The sequence below is a fragment of the Pteropus alecto genome, unplaced genomic scaffold (genome assembly GCF_000325575.1).
Source record: "Pteropus alecto unplaced genomic scaffold, ASM32557v1 scaffold68, whole genome shotgun sequence".
NCBI lineage: Eukaryota > Metazoa > Chordata > Mammalia > Chiroptera > Pteropodidae > Pteropus > Pteropus alecto.
Window position 1 is genome coordinate 8397558 of NW_006441386.1, and position 8736 is coordinate 8406293.

The window sequence follows — 8736 nt, forward strand, 5'->3', positions numbered from 1 at the left end:
CAAGGACCTTGTGTTAAAGCGGATTTTATGATATTGACCTCAAACGCAAGGGAAATAAGAGCAAAAATAAATAAATGGGAATACAACCAATGAAAAAGCATTTCCTCAGCAAAAGAAACCGTCAACAAGGTAAAGAGACAACCAACTGAATGGGAAAATATATTTGCAAGCAACGCCTTCGATACGGGCTTAAGATCCAAAATATATAAAGAACACTTATGCCTCAATAACAACAAAAAAACAAACTATCCAATCAAAAAATGGGCAGAGGACTTGAACAGACACTTCTCCCTAGAGGGCATACAAATGGCCAACAAATATATGAAAAGATGCTCAACATCGCTAGCTATTAGGAAAATGCAAATCAAAACCACAATGAGATACCATCTCACACTTGTTAGAATAGCTATAATCAACAGGGCAAGTAATAACAAATGCTGGAGAGGATGAGGAGAAAAAAGAACCCTCATTCACTGCTGGTAGGACTGCAAATTGGTACAGCCACTATGGAAAACAATATGGAGGTTCCTTGAAAACTAAGAATTGATCTACCATAGGGTCCAACAATCCCTCTACAGGGTATTTACCCCAAAGATTTGAAAACCCGTATCCGAAAAGATATTTACACACTGATGTTCAAAGCAGCATTATTCACAGTGGCCAGGACATGGAAGCAACCGAAGTGACCTAAGGTAGATGACTGGCTAAAGATGCTGTGGTACACATATACAATGGAATATTACTCAGCCATAAGAAGAGATGAAATACTGCCATTTGCGACGATATGGATAGACCTCGAGATAATCATGCTAAGCAAAATAAGCCAGACAGATATCTCTTATATGTGGGATATAAACCTAAAAGCAACGAATGAACAGGACAAACAACCAGAGATTCATGGACATGGACTATAGACTAGTGGTTACCAGAGAGTAGGGGTTAGGGGGAAGGGTGAGGTAGATAGAGTAAAGATGGTCAAACATGTGGTAACAGAAAGAAATCTAACTATGGGAGGTGAACATACAGTGTAAATATATAGCCTTACTGTTAAAGTGTACAGCTGAAACGTATTGGATTTTGTTAACCAATGTTAACAAAATATATAGCCTTACTGTTAAAGTGTACAGCTGAAACGTATTGGATTTTGTTAACCAATGTCACTCATGTAAAACATAAGTTTCCAAAGTCAAATACACAAAGTATATTCAATGTCTAAAAAAAAAAAAAAAAATGATAGCCAAAAATATAAAAGGCAGAACAGGATAAAAACAAGAGCACAAAAGTCTTCTGAAATAAAATATAAATTAAAAGCAAAAAAAAAAAAGTCCATACTACCCAAAGGAATCTACAGATTCAATACAATCCCTATCAAAATATCAATGGCATTTTTCACAAAACCAAAAAAATAATCCTAAACATTATATGGAACCACAAAAGACCCCAAAGAGCTAAAGCACTCCTGAGAAAGAAAAACCAAGTTGGAGGTATCATGCTCTCTGATATCGAACTATACTACAGGGCTAGAGTAATCAACAGCATGGCATGGTACTGGGATAAAAACAGACACATAGATCAATGGAACAGAATAGAGAGCCTAGAAATAAACCCACACCTATATGGTAATTTAATCTATTACGAATTAGGCAAGAATGTAAAATGGGGTAAAAATAGTCTATTCAATAAATGGTGTTGGGAAAAGTAGGCTGATACATGCAAAATAATGAAACTGGACCAACTTCTTACACCATATACAAGAATAAACAAATGGATTAAAGGCTTAAATATGACCCAAAACTGCAAAACTCTTAGAAGAAAACATAGACAGTGAACTCTTTGACATCATTCTTACCAATATTTTTTTTTTTGGATATGTCTCAGGCAAGAGGGAAAAAAAAGAAAAAAGAAATAAATGGAACTATATCAAACTAAAGAGTTTTTCCACAACAAAGGAAACCATCAACAAAACAAAAAGACAACCTACTGAATGGGAGAAGATACTTGCCAATGATACATCAGATAAGAGGTTAATATCCAAAACATATAAGAAACTCATAGAACTTAACAGCAAAAAAAAAAAAAAATCCGATTTAAAAATTGACAGAGGACCTGAATAGACGTTTCTCCCAAGAGTACATAACACATGGCCAATAGACATATGAATAGATGCTCAACATCGCTAATCATCAAAGAAATACAAATTAAAACCACAATGAGATATCACCTCATACCTGTTGGAATGGCTGCTATCAAAAAGACAAGAGATAAGTGCGGACAAGAATGTGGAGAAGAGGCAACCCTTGTGCATTGTTGGTGGGATTGTAAATTTGTGCAGCCACTGTGGGAAACGGGATGGAGGTTCCTCAAAATTTTAAAAATAGAGCTGGCATATGACCAGCAATCCCACTTCTGGGTATTTATCCCAATTTGAAAAGATAAATGCACCCCTATGTTCATTGCAACATTATTTACAATAACCAAGATATGGAAGCAGCTTAAATGTCCATTGATAAATGAATGGATAAAGAAGATGTGGTACATATGTACAATGAAATATTACTCAGCCATAAAAAAACTAAAACCTCACTATTTGTGACAACATGGATGGACCTAGAGGGCATTATGCTAAGTGAAATAAGTCAGACAGAGAAAGACAAATACCATATGATTTAACTTATATGTGGAATCTAAAACACAAAATAAATGAACAAGCAAAACAGAACAAACTCATAGAACAGAAAACAAACTGATGGTTGCCAGGTAGGAGGGCACTGGGAGTGTGTGTGAAAAAGGTGACGGGTACAAATTACCAGTTATAAAAACAGTCACGAGGATGTAAAGTACAGGATTGGGGAATGTAGTCAATACTATTATAGTAACTATATATGGTGTCAGATGGGTACTAGACTTATCAAGGTGATTATCTGTAAGTTATATAAATGTCTAATCACTATGTCAACTGTAATTGAAAAAAATTTTTTTAATTTTTAATGAAAAAGGAAAAGAAATCTCTCCCTGTGAATGCTGAGGGCCACTGAAAGCTGCAATCTCAGCGGGGCTGGTGAGGGGCAGGGCTGGAGGCAGACTGGACTTCCAAGGACATCATAGGTTCACATTCTAGTCTAGAGCTCCAAGGCACACTGGTTTCCTCTTCAGCCTCGCCTGCCCCCTTCCACCTCCTCCATCCCCTCAACCTACTTTTTGACCATTGGACTATGAGGTTCTGTCAGAGTGGGGAGCAAGTCCCTTTCATCTTTGCACACACATGCCCCCCCGTACCCTGTATACAGAAGGTGCTCCATAAATGCATGCTCGACCCTCGTTTCTGATAATCAACCTGCCTCCCCGGCAGCTGTGCTAGGATTGGATTCATCCAAGGGAACAGAAAGGAAGGGCAGAGCTGGCCAGCCCTGCAGCCTTTACCTCACAAGGTTGGTGCAGGGCCCGGGCCACCGGCAGCTCTGGTACACGCGCTGGACCACTGTCTCCGAGCCGTTCTGCACCTGGCAGGACACAGTCCGTGTCACCGTGTGATGGCACCAGTGCCTGTGGGGAGAACGACAGTCACATCAGCACTGCTTGTTCCTGAGGTGCTGACTGCAGGTCTAAAGGTTTCCTCCACAAGCCCGGAGGGCTTGTCCTCTTGGGTAAGGGGCCCACTGAAAACCCTCTGCCAGATCTAAGGGGAAGGGAGAGTACCCACCCACCTTAGCCACCAAACCCTGGCATTATTAGGGTCATCAAACACTCCATGTGGAATCAATGAAAAAGACTGTACCCCTGCTTGCCAGGAAGTCCTGCTTCGGTGGGGAAGATAGACAAGGAGATGATTGCAACCCATGGGAACACGGAGCCATAGGTGCAACCACATCATGAGCAAGGGAGCCATGACGATAGAGCAGGGAATAGAGCTCAGGTCCTAAGAAAGCCAACCACATGAGTACTGAAAGATAAGAATCAGCTGGCCAAAAGTGTAGGGGCAATGAGAGGGGGTGGCATTAGCAGAGGAGAGAGCAGAGACATGGAAGTGAGATAGTCCAGAGCATGTGTCTGTCTCACAGGGACCTGTGTGTAATTAGACAGGGCCCAAACTTTGGAGGAAGGGGAGGAGTCAGGAGAGAGAAAGAGGCATGGTACCTACCAGGCTAGATGTGGGCCTTATCATGAAGTCAGTGGGAAGCTACTGAAGGACTCTGATGGGTGAGTCTGAGGTGACTGTCAGAGGACCACAGTGGAAGGAGCCAGATGGGTAGGATACCCAGATCTCCATCCCTGCTGGTGTCAAGAATCAGGAATGGGACTCACCTGTTTTGAGGTATATGTGGTCAGAGTGCCTCCTAAAAAGCTGATGACCTCCAGGAGAAACTGGGACCCTCTTAAGGTCAAACAACTTAATTTTTGCACACTCTGTACCCTTCACTTATGCCACTGACCCTCCAAGAGGCAAAGCAGCAATAAACAGAGAAATAGAGACAAGCTAATGGAAAACCCCAAATACCAGGAATTTCAAATTATTTGAGGAAAAAGGCCAACACCTTGCAAGAAAGGCACCAACTCGACAGAGATTAAATCACATCTCAGAAAAAAAAATTAATAAAGCAAATAGATGGAGATAATTTTTAAAGCATAATTTATGCCCTCAAAGATACAAAAATTTTTCACTCATAAAAAAATATATGAAGTGAAAAACTTCGGTACCTTGGAAATGAAATGTATGGCTATGAAAATAAAAAGCTCAATAAATGGTCTGAAAAGCAGAATAGATGCATCTAAAGAGTGAGCTGACAAACTGGAAGTTTGAGCCATGAACTTTCCAAGGCTGCACTACAAAGGAAAAAGCAGATGGAAAATGTGGGAGAAAGGGTGAAGGACCTAGGAGGCAGACTTATGTTCCGATATATATCTATTAGTAGCTCTGGAAAGGAAGATCAGAGAGAGCCAAGGGGAGTACGTAGCTGAAGAAATAATAAAGAAAATTTCTGAGAGCCAAAGAAAGACATGCATTCTTAATTTGAACGGGCCCACTAAGCGCTAAGTCAGGTGAACAAAAACAGACAGACAGATTGTGGTGTTATTTCAGAACACTCAGGATTCATGAAGAGAAACTACTAAATGCTGTAGGAAAAAAAGAAAAACAGATTACCTACAATCAATTGAAATTAGATTTCTTATCGGCAACATCAAAATCAAGAATATAGTGACACAATTACTTCAAAGTTCATAGGGGAAATATTTAGAACCCAGAATTCTATATCCAGGCAAACCCTTCTTTAAAGGCAAAGGCAAGATAAAGACAGTGTCGGATGCATAATAAATTAGAGAGTTTACCAGTCGCCTTTTCTGAAAGAATTACTAGAGGACGTATTCCAGCAAAATAAGATAGAGAACATAGGCAGAATGTATTAACTGTGAGAAGCAGTAATGAACAAAGAAGCAATAAGACTTAATAACAGCCTAGATCTAAAATCCAAGATGATTGTGGGATGGAAGATGGCAAAGAGGGAAAGTTGTATGGGGGACAGAAGGAACTAAAACTTGCTAAGATTTTTGTCTTGTTTAAGGAAAGAATATAGAAGCTGTGTAACTTTAGGTGTAGTATGAAAATATACAATTATATATATATTATATATATATATAATTTGAGGATAAATACTAGCAAGGATATAAAGAGGACACAAAACTGACTAACTCTGAAAGAAAAAAGTAAAACAAAGTAAATATGTATGATCTTACATCAAAACGTTTCAAAATCTTCACAATTTTCTAGAAAAATATATATTACCAATATCAGAATAGTCAAAAATACCATAGAAGAAAATGAAAAGTTAATCGAAAGTCAATCTCTCTCCCCAAAGGCACCAGGAGACCTAGTTCAAAATCTGGTTCTGCCTACTATGTGACTTGAGCAAAGTTATGTCTCCTCTCTGAGCCTCAGTTAAATGAAAATTACTACCTCTCAAGGTTATTGTGAGAACTAAATGAGCACATCCAGGTTAGTGGCGTGTAAACTGTGTGTCAATACATACCCCAAGATATCATTATTGATTACCTGACTATGGAAACCCTATAATGTTCAGGCTATTGAGCTGGGAAGGGAATCCAGCTTTCCTTCCAAGGGACCAGCAGGGTCCCACCTACAAATTGAGACTCCTGCCTCTGCCAATTACTCAGGGAAACTGAGTTTGGAACTTGTTCGAGTTGTCAGCAGCATGAGCCCTTTCTTCATCTCTGCCAAGAAGCATCAGTGTCATCACAGTGTGATTCTCTTCAGGATGAACTACTGTCCAATCCAGGGACAAAGCTCCACCCCAAGATCTGTTCCTGGTGGTCCAGAACAGATAGACTGTCCAGCCACCTCTGAATCACAGTGGGTCAGGGCTTTCTATAAGGAAATGAGCAGTGAATTGAAAAACATTTTCAAATGCCTCGATTCATCATCTCCAGACATTCGAGCTTTTAATGGGCTGTAAATGGCTTCCCAAATCAAAATCTGGCCAAAAACAACGAAGAAGGCAGGCAGAGACATGGAAAGAGGGCTTCGGGGCTTTTCAGATGGAATTCAAAACCCTGTTCATCTGCAGGCACCCGAGGTTCTGGGAAATCTGCTACCTCTTAGGACCCCCGAGTCCTGAGTGTTATGTCTACATCTTTTGTTTGGCAGGTGACATCATGCCACAACCACCTCCATCCCCCACCCTTGTTCATTGTTGGTGCAGAGTGGTAGGTGAACAGGGTTATATGGGCTACAGATAACTTAGCTTGGCAGGAGATGTCCATCCTTTCACGACCTCCCTGGAAGGAATGGCCCAGGAGCACAGAATATGGGAGTAGCAGAGCTGGTCCTCGACTGTCTGGGAAGTAAGGTTGCCCTCAGTAGCCTTCTTCAGGATGGGAGGGGACTGGAGTTATCTTTGGGCATCATCTCAGCCATGTCTCCTCGTTTTCTCCCCTCCCCATCCCCAGTTGAGCTGTCATGGAGGGCCCAGGATGGGAAACTCACTCTCAGCCTTGGGGCCAGATCTGCTCCCCTCCTTCCTTTTGAGAAGAGGCCCACTCCCCGATGGGGAGGTCAGCTGACATGGCCCCACTCCGCCAGGCTCACAGACTGCTCCCACAGCAGCTTTCACTAAGTGTTTGGCTCTATGGCTTGGCCCAGCAGTGAAATCCTTAATTTAGAGTCCTTTGGGAAAATAAGTGTTAAGTGACTTCAGGAAATTATGTCACAATGGAATGAAGGGGCCTTCCGGACACCCCTGGCCCATGCCCACCTCTGAACATAACTAACCAACCTGTCTCTGATGCTGCCTGCCACTCAGGGAAAGGCCATTGCAGCAGCCCCTCCTCCCCATAGCCTTGGTTCTGCCTCTCCCAAATCGGTCCCGAACCCCAGTTTTCCTATCTGAACTTTGCTTTGGGACCTCTGATCTTATGCTTACTCTCCATCCTCAGGCCCCTGAGCTCTAAGCCTAAACCAAGGTCTTTGACAGTGTCCTTCCTCTCCACGAAGACCATCCCATTCTACCTCCATTTCCCTGTCTCACACTCTGTTCCATCCCCATTGGAGTCACCTCAATGCTCCCTCTCGAACACCAACGTATGTGCCCACTTGCTGGGCAGTGGTCGCACATCATCATAGCTCATGGGACACCTCAAGATGCACCATTTCAGTCTGTCCAATACTGAGCCTATCACCATCCAACTTCAACTTGCTCCATCTTGGTGACCATAGCCACAAAGCTCCTGGTCTCCTTACCCAGAACTCCCAGGGACAATTCCACCTTCTTCTCCCTCACTCTCCATGGCAAATTAGCCCCCATGCCAGGAAAGTCAGCCTCCTGTACCCCTCCTCACCCTCCTCTCAACATCCTGATTTCAGGCATGTTCACTCATCTTTCACCAACAGTCTCAGCCACTACTCACCTTCCTGCAGTCTCCTCTATTTGCCACCAGAGGGCGCTCCCTCAAACACAAATCTGGCCCTGTCACCTCTCTTGAAACTCTTCTTAGCATCCCATCTCCCATGGCTCCCACCCACCTCCCAGGTTCCACCTCCCACCGTACTCCATCTTGCCATTTACACTTTCATATTGTCCTCCCTGACATGCCATCCCGCCTTCTTTCATTCGGCCAACTCTTATCCTACCATTCTCCATTCAGGTTCCAACTCCTCCTAAAAGCCCTCCCTGACTCCCTGGCCGGTAAAGCACTCCCACCTCGTGCTCCACAGGCGGTGTACACACCTCTGTCCTAGTCCTTATCTTACCAGAAGATTTCCGACAGGTTCCTGAGGACAGCAGGCTCAGAGCAGACCTCCTAAATATGTGCTGATCTGACCCCAAGGTCCCAGAAGGACCTTCTCCCATCCACACCCACTTACTAAAAACTGCTTCTCGGGTTCTGCTGTGCCAGGCCCAGCGTCCCAGCAGATTCTGCTCCCATGGCTATCACCCAGCACAAGGCTGGGGGTGTCCGGTCCAGTTTCAGGCCCCTTTCCACCTGGCCTTCATTCTAATCACCTGGCCATATCCTGCCTGACTTCCAGAGAGGCCAATTTCAAGGGATCTGTCTGCCAGCTGAGCTCAAAAAGCATTATGAAAACTGAGGTTTGCAGCCTGAAGGCAATGACCAAACAGATGGGCAATCTAGATGACTAAGGCCACACCCATGAAGCAGAGCCCATGAGCCTTGGCTGGTCCCCAGAGAAATGCAGGCAGAGGATCCAGCTCCCAGCCCCTACCA

The 8736-nt window shown here is 43.2% G+C and overlaps 1 protein-coding gene across 1 annotated transcript in view; it reads right to left on the reverse strand.

Moving 5' to 3' along the window:
* Positions 1–3537, reverse strand: part of COL26A1 (collagen type XXVI alpha 1 chain) — a 139978-nt gene extending 136441 nt beyond the window's left edge. Inside the window, exon 1 of the mRNA XM_006918582.2 lies at positions 3421–3537. The gene's annotated coding sequence lies outside the window, so the exon portion shown is untranslated. The remainder of the gene's footprint in view (positions 1–3420) is intronic.
* Positions 3538–8736: the final 5199 nt, after the last annotated feature.